General features: G+C 52.8%; 1 non-coding gene across 1 annotated transcript; it reads left to right on the top strand.

Annotated features, from left to right (window-relative positions):
* Nucleotides 1–2,371: 2,371 nt before the first annotated feature.
* On the top strand, nt 2,372–2,509 carry LOC114809461. Its single transcript, XR_003757245.1, has one exon. It is a non-coding gene; the product is annotated as a small nucleolar RNA SNORA7 (small nucleolar RNA).
* Nucleotides 2,510–6,747: the final 4,238 nt, after the last annotated feature.

Raw genomic sequence — 6,747 nt, 5'->3', positions numbered from 1 at the left:
CCTCGAATCCGACAATGACTCTCCGCTTCCTTCAAAGTCTTATTGAAGGCCCATCTCCTCCAAGAAGCCTTCCCTGACTAAGCCCTCCCTTTCTTCATCTCCCTCTCCTTTCTGCGTCGCCCCGACCTGCTCCCTTTGTTCTTCCCCCCTCCCAGCCCCAGAGCGTTTGTGTCCATATCTCCCATTTTTTTATTTATTTGTGTTGATGTCTGTCTCCCTCTCTCTAGGCTGTGAGCTCCTTGTGGGAAAGTGTCTATTCATTGTTGTACGGCACTCTCCCAAGCACTTAGTAAAGTGCTCTGCACACAGTAAGTGCTCAATAAATAGGACTGAATGAATGAATGAAAAGAATCTTGGTCTTCTGATTCCCTAATGCTCTTTCTATTAGGCCACGCTGCTTCCTCATTCATCAGGCTTGATCAAACCGGTTAAGTGTTTGTTTTGGCTCCTTCCCCTCTGCCTTCAAACATGCCCACGTCTCCCCCATCCTAAAAAAACCCACTCTCGACCCCACTCCCCTTCCAGTTATCGCCCTATCTCCCTACTACCCTTCCTTTCCAAGATCCTAGAACGAGTCGTCTACGACCGCTACTTAGAATTCCTTAACTCCCATTCTCTCCCGGACCCCCTCCGATCTGGCTTCCGTCCCCTCCGCTCTACCGAGACCGCTCTCTCTAAGGTCACCCGTGACCTCCTTCTTGCCAGATCCGATGGCTCCTACTCCATTCTGATCCTCCTTGACCTCTCTGCTGCCTCTGACACCGTCCACCATCCCCTCCTCCTCCACACCTTATCTCACCTCGGCTTCGAGGACTCCGTCCTCTCCCGGTTCTCCTCTCACCTCTCCGGCCGGTCATTCTGGGTCTCCTTCGCGGGCGCCTCCTCCCCCTCCCATCCTTTAACTGTCGGAGTTCCTCGAGGGTCGGTTCTCGGCCCTCTTCCGTTCTCCATCTACACTCACTCCCTCGGTGAACTCATCCGCTCTCACGGCTTCGACTACCATCTCTACGCAGATGACACGCAGATCTACATCTCCGCCCCCGTCCTCTCCCCCTCCCTTCGGGCCCGCATCTCCTCCCGCCACCGGGACGTCTCCGCCTGGATGTCGGCCCCCCACCTAAGACTCAACATGAGCAGAACTGAGCTCCTCATCTTCCCTCCCGAACCCGGTCCGCTCCCGGACTTCCCTATCACCGTGGATGGCACGACCGTCCTTACCGTCTCTCGGGCCCGCGATCTCGGTGTCATCTTTGACTCGTCTCTCTCGTTCACCCCACACATCCGATCCGTTACCGAGACCTGCCGGTCTCACCTTTACGATATCGCCGAGATCCGCCCTTTCCTCTCCACCCAAATGGCTACCTTACTGCTATGGCCTCTCGTTATATCCCGGCTAGACTACCGTGTCAGCTTTCTCTCTGCTCTCCCTTCCTCCTCTCTCGCCCCGCTCCGGTCTATTCTTCACTCCGCTGCCCGGCTCATCTTCCCGCAGAAACGATCTGGGCGTGTCACTCCCCTTCTTAAACAACTCCAGTGGTTGCCTATCGACCTCCGCTCCGAACAAAAACTCCTCACTCTAGGCTTCGAGGCTCTCCGTCACCTCGCCCCTTCCTACCTGTCCTCCCTTCTCTCTTTCCACCGCCCACCCCGCACGCTCCGCTCCTCCGCCGCCCGCCTCCTCGCCGTCCCTCGGTCTCGCCTATCCCGCCGTCGACCCCCCGGGCCGCGTCCTCCCGCGGTCCCGGAACGCCCTCCCTCATCACCTCTGCCAAACTGATTCTCTTCCCCTCCTATTTAAAACTCACCTCCTCCAAGAGGCCTTCCCAGACTGAGCTCCCCTTCTCCCTCTACTCCCTCTACCACCCCCCCTTCACCTCTCCGCAGCTAAACCCTCTTTTCCCCCTTTCCCTCTGCTCCTCCCCCTCTCCCTTCCCATCCCCACGGCACCGTACTCGTCCGCTCGACTGTATATATTTCCGTTACCCTATTTATTTTGTTAATGAATTGTACATCGCCTCGATTCTATTTAGTCGCCATCGGTTTTTACGAGATGTTCTTCCCCCCGACTCTATTTATCGCCGTCGTTCTCGTCCGTCCGTCTCCCCCGATCAGACCGTGAGCCCGTCAAACGGCGGGGACCGTCTCTATCTGTTGCCGACTTGTTCATCCCAATCGCTTAGTACAGTGCTCTGCACCTAGTAAGCGCTCAATAAATACTATTGAATGAATGAATGAATGAAGAAGGGGAGAGTGGAGGTCTGATGTATATGAAGGACATGGAAATTCCAGGCACGTGGTGGAGCTGGAATTAGAACCCAGGTCCATCTGACTACCAGGCCCATGCTCTATTCACTTAACCTAGGCTTAGATTCCCCTCCCGGGGTCGCACCTGGAGAGTCTCCAGTCCTCTACCAGTCTCGACTACGGGAGGGAGAATCAAGCAGAGGCCTGTCCATTCCACTCCTAGTTTGGCCAGTGGCTGGAGAGTGGCAGGCCGTCTGCTACAAGTCAAAACTCACCCGGGCTGGGCAGCGGCGGCACGGCAGAGAGTTGAGGGCGGAGATTCTACTTTGCTGTGCGGAAGGCGGAGATGGTAAACCGCTTCTGTATTTTTACCGAGAAAACTCTATAGATAATAATAATGGTGGTATTTAAGCGCTTACTATGTGCAGAGCACTGTTCTAAGCGCTGGGGGAGATACAGGGGAATCAGGTTGGCCCACGTGAGGCTCACAGTTAATCCCCATTTGACAGATGAGGGAACTGAGGCCCAGAGAAGTGAAGTGACTCGCCCACAGTCACCCAGCTGACAAGTGGCAGAGACGGGAGTCGAACCCATGACCTCTGACTCCGAAGCCCGGGCTCTTTCCACTGAGTCTGCATTGCACTCTCCCAAGGGCTTAGTACAGTGCTCTGCACCCGGTGAGCACTCAATAGATACACTAGATAGATAGATTACTAAAACGATTGCAGATGGAGGTGGTGCGTTCTGGGAGAGACGCGTCCATGGTGTTGCTATGGGTCGGAGATGATGTGACAACATAAGACAACAAGCTTAGATTGTAAGCTTCTCGTGGGCAGTGATGCTCCATTCCTTTTGTAATAATCATAATAACGTTGGTATTTGTTAAGCGCTTACTATGTGCCGAGCACTGTTCTAAGCGCTGGGGGAGATACAGGGGAATCAGGTTGTCCCACGTGAGGCTCACAGTTAATCCCCATTTTCCAGATGAGGGAACTGAGGCCCAGAGAAGTGAAGTGACTTGCCCACAGTCACCCAGCTGACAACTGGCAGAGCCGGGAATCGAACCCATGACCTCTGACTCCAAAGCCCAGGCTCTTTCCACTGAGTTTGCATTGCACTCTCCCAAGGGCTTAGTACAGTGCTCTGCACACGGTGAGCACTCAATAGATACCACTATCTATTGGTATTTCTCTGATACCAGCGTGGCTCAGTGGAAAGAGCACGGGCTTAGGAGACAGAGGTCATGGGTTCGAATCCCAGCTCTGCCACTTGTCAGCTGTGTGACTGAGGGCAAGTCATTTAACTTCTCTGTGCCTCAGTGACCTCATCTGGAAAATGGGGATGAAGACTGTGAGCCCCATGTGGGACAACCTGATTACCCTGTATCTACCCCCACGCTTAGAACAGTGCTCTGCACGTAGTAAGTGCTTAACAAATACCAACATTATTAGTATTATTATATTTCCCACATCGGCTCTTCTAGTGGCCACCCGTTTCTCTCCACATCAGACACCAACTTCAGGATATTGGATTCAAGACTCTACAGTTACCTTAGAAGTTAATCCACCGGTGGTATTTATCAAGCACCTTTTGTGTTCAAAGCACTGTACTAAGTGCTTGGCAGAGTATAATAGAGTTAGAGTTAGTCCCTCCTCACAAGGAGCTTACAATTCCGCGGAGCAGGTAAGGACTGAAAAAAATTACGTCGACAAAACGTCAGTATCACGCTGCTGCCTCGAAGCCGAACTGGTGATTTGATGTGAAATGGTATAAGGTCTGGCGTACAAGACAGGTAATTAAGAAAGTAGTTCCAATAATAACGCGAAGGCCATGAAAGCCTGTGGCTACAGAGAAAGTCGAGCCGTACACGCCATCTGAAATGGTGAAGGAAGCTAAAGGGAAGAAGCTGGAGGTAGAATGGCTACGTGCATGAATAAATCTGTAAATCAACATGTTCAGAAGTGCTAAGTGTGTGAGTTAATTAAATATGGCACAGAGAAGCAGTGTTGCCTAGTGGAAAGAGCACGGGCGTCACAAGAACCTGGGTTCTAATCCCGGCTCCGCCACCCTTCTGCTGTGTGACGTTAGGCAAGCCACTTCACGTCTCTGTGTCTCAGTTACCTCATCTGCGAGCTCTGTGTGGGACAGGGACCGTTGTCCAACTCGATTCGCTTGGCACATAGGCAGCATCTAATAAATACCACCGTTCTCATTAAATGCCGAGGTGGGAGTGAAGCAGCATGGCTCAGTGGAAAGAGCCCGGGCTTCGGAGTCAGAGGTCACGGGTTCGAAGCCCGGCTCTGCCACCTGTCAGCTGGGTGACTGTGGGCGAGTCACTTCACTTCTCTGTGCCTCAGTGACCTCCTCTGTAAAACGGGGATTGACCGTGAGCCTCACGTGGGACAACCTGATTACCTTGTATCTACTCCGGCGCTTGGAACAGTGCTCCGCACATAGTAAGCGCTTAACAAATACCGACATTATTATTATGAGCTGGGGAAGAGAAAAATGAATCAGGGAAAGCTTCCTGGAGGATTTCACGAGGGTTTTAAAGATGAGGGAGAGCTGCGCTCTGGCGGATTTGAAGGAGAAAGGAGTGCCGGGCACAAGGAAGGACGTGAACAAGGGGTTGGGACGTGGAGAGGTGAGGACAAGGTAGGTTACTGGGAAACAAGGTGTTTGATGTGGGGTTACTCCCCGCATGTAGCCAAGGTCACTTTATACGTGGAGGAGCAGCACAGTGTCGTGGCTAGAGCACGGGCCGGGGTCGGAAGGTCCTGGGTTCTAATCCCGGCTCCTCCACTTGCTTATGTGACTTTGGCGAGTCACTGCACTTCTCTGTGCCTCACTTACCTCGTCCGTAAAATAGGGATTGCGACTGTAAGCGCCCCCCCCCCGACCGGGGGACCAACCCGATTGGCTTGTTCCCACGCCAGCACTTAGTACAGTGCCTTGCACATCTAATAATAACGATAATTAGAACGATAAAAACAGCAAGGTCTGGTCCCGCTAAAGAAGCATGCTCACTGGTTGCACGTGGTAGACCTATCCTAGTGTAAATATTTCAAAACTGACCGAGACACCGACATTTCTTTGCGCTTATTCTACTTTTATTTTTATTTCTTTTTCATTAAAGAATACATGAGAACATTTCAGACCAATATCAGGTGAGAAGGCCCTTTACTTTCTGGCCTTGCAGGTGGCTACTGGTGATTTCAGGACAGGTGGATATGGAAGAGATGAAACCACAGGCAAGGGGGTGTGGGGAGGGTGGCAGGTCCAGAGGCTTCTGGATATTATTTTATTTTGTTAATGAGGTGTCCAGCCCCTTGATTCTATTTATCGTGATTACGTTGTCTTGTTTCTGTCCGTCTGTCTCCCCCGATTAGACTGTGAGTCCGTCATCGGGCAGGGATTGTCTCTGTCTGTTGCCGAATTGTATATTCCAAGCGCTTAGTACAGTGCTCTGCACGTAGTAAGCGTTCAATACACACTACTGAATGAATGAATGAGACATTTGTTTCAACCTCCGGGTCCTTCTAAATCCCAGGCCTGCGCTCTATCCACTAGGCCTAACCTTAGATTGTAAATTTCTTGCGGGCGGTGATGGCCTGTTCCTATTCTATTGTACTTTCCCAAGTGCTTAGCACAGTTTCACCCCCTCAAATATCTTAGAGACACAGGAAGTGAGTGAATCTCTTGGGGGAGGCAGTGAGGTCTAGTGGGAAGAGCACAGGATAGGGAATTGGAGAGGGAAGCTCTAGTCCCCACTCAGCCGCCGGCCTGCCCCGCGACCTGGGAAGCCATTTAACCTCTCGGGGCTTCAGTTTCCTCATCTGGAAAGTGGAGACAGGCTAGGCTGTGGCCCTCGCATGAGACGGGGACTGCATCGGATCTCGTAATCTTGCGCCTACCCCGGTGCTTAGCCAATAGCGGGTGCTTAATCAAGTAAAAAGGGGCCGCCCGCTCGTGGATCGGCTGCCGGAGCCCGACCCTTCCCGCCTGTCGGCCGTTCCTTCCGCTGAGCCCTTCCTCAGCCAGGCTCCAGCCCAGAGCGAGGCCGAGGGGAGCAGTCTGGCTTCCTGGAAACTGAGGCAGGAATCCCGAACCCTCCTCCAGGCAGAGCCCCAGCCAGGGCGGCGAGCTGAAGACGACCCTCTCCGGCTTACAGAAAGGTACTGGGCAGAGAGAGTGGAGGCTCAGCCCCATTTCTGACCACAGGGAAGCGGCCTCGGATCGGGTCTCCTTCTCACCCATGCCACTTAGCGAGTCCTTACTGTGCGCAAAGCACTGTCCTAACCACTCAGGAGATACAGTGCAATACAGTTGGTAGATAATCCCCACTCACTAGACTGGAATGTGGGCAGGGAATCTTTACTGTTGTATCGTACTCTCCCAAGCAGTTAGTACAGTGCTCTGCACACGGTGAGCGCTCAATAGATATGATGGAATGAATGCAAGAAGCATGGGCAAGCAGCATGGCCTCGTGGGCAGAGCCTGGGC

This window comes from Ornithorhynchus anatinus, chromosome 2 (genome assembly GCF_004115215.2).
Source record: "Ornithorhynchus anatinus isolate Pmale09 chromosome 2, mOrnAna1.pri.v4, whole genome shotgun sequence".
NCBI classification, from domain to species: domain Eukaryota; kingdom Metazoa; phylum Chordata; class Mammalia; order Monotremata; family Ornithorhynchidae; genus Ornithorhynchus; species Ornithorhynchus anatinus.
This window is presented reverse-complemented; position numbering and strand designations above follow the sequence as displayed.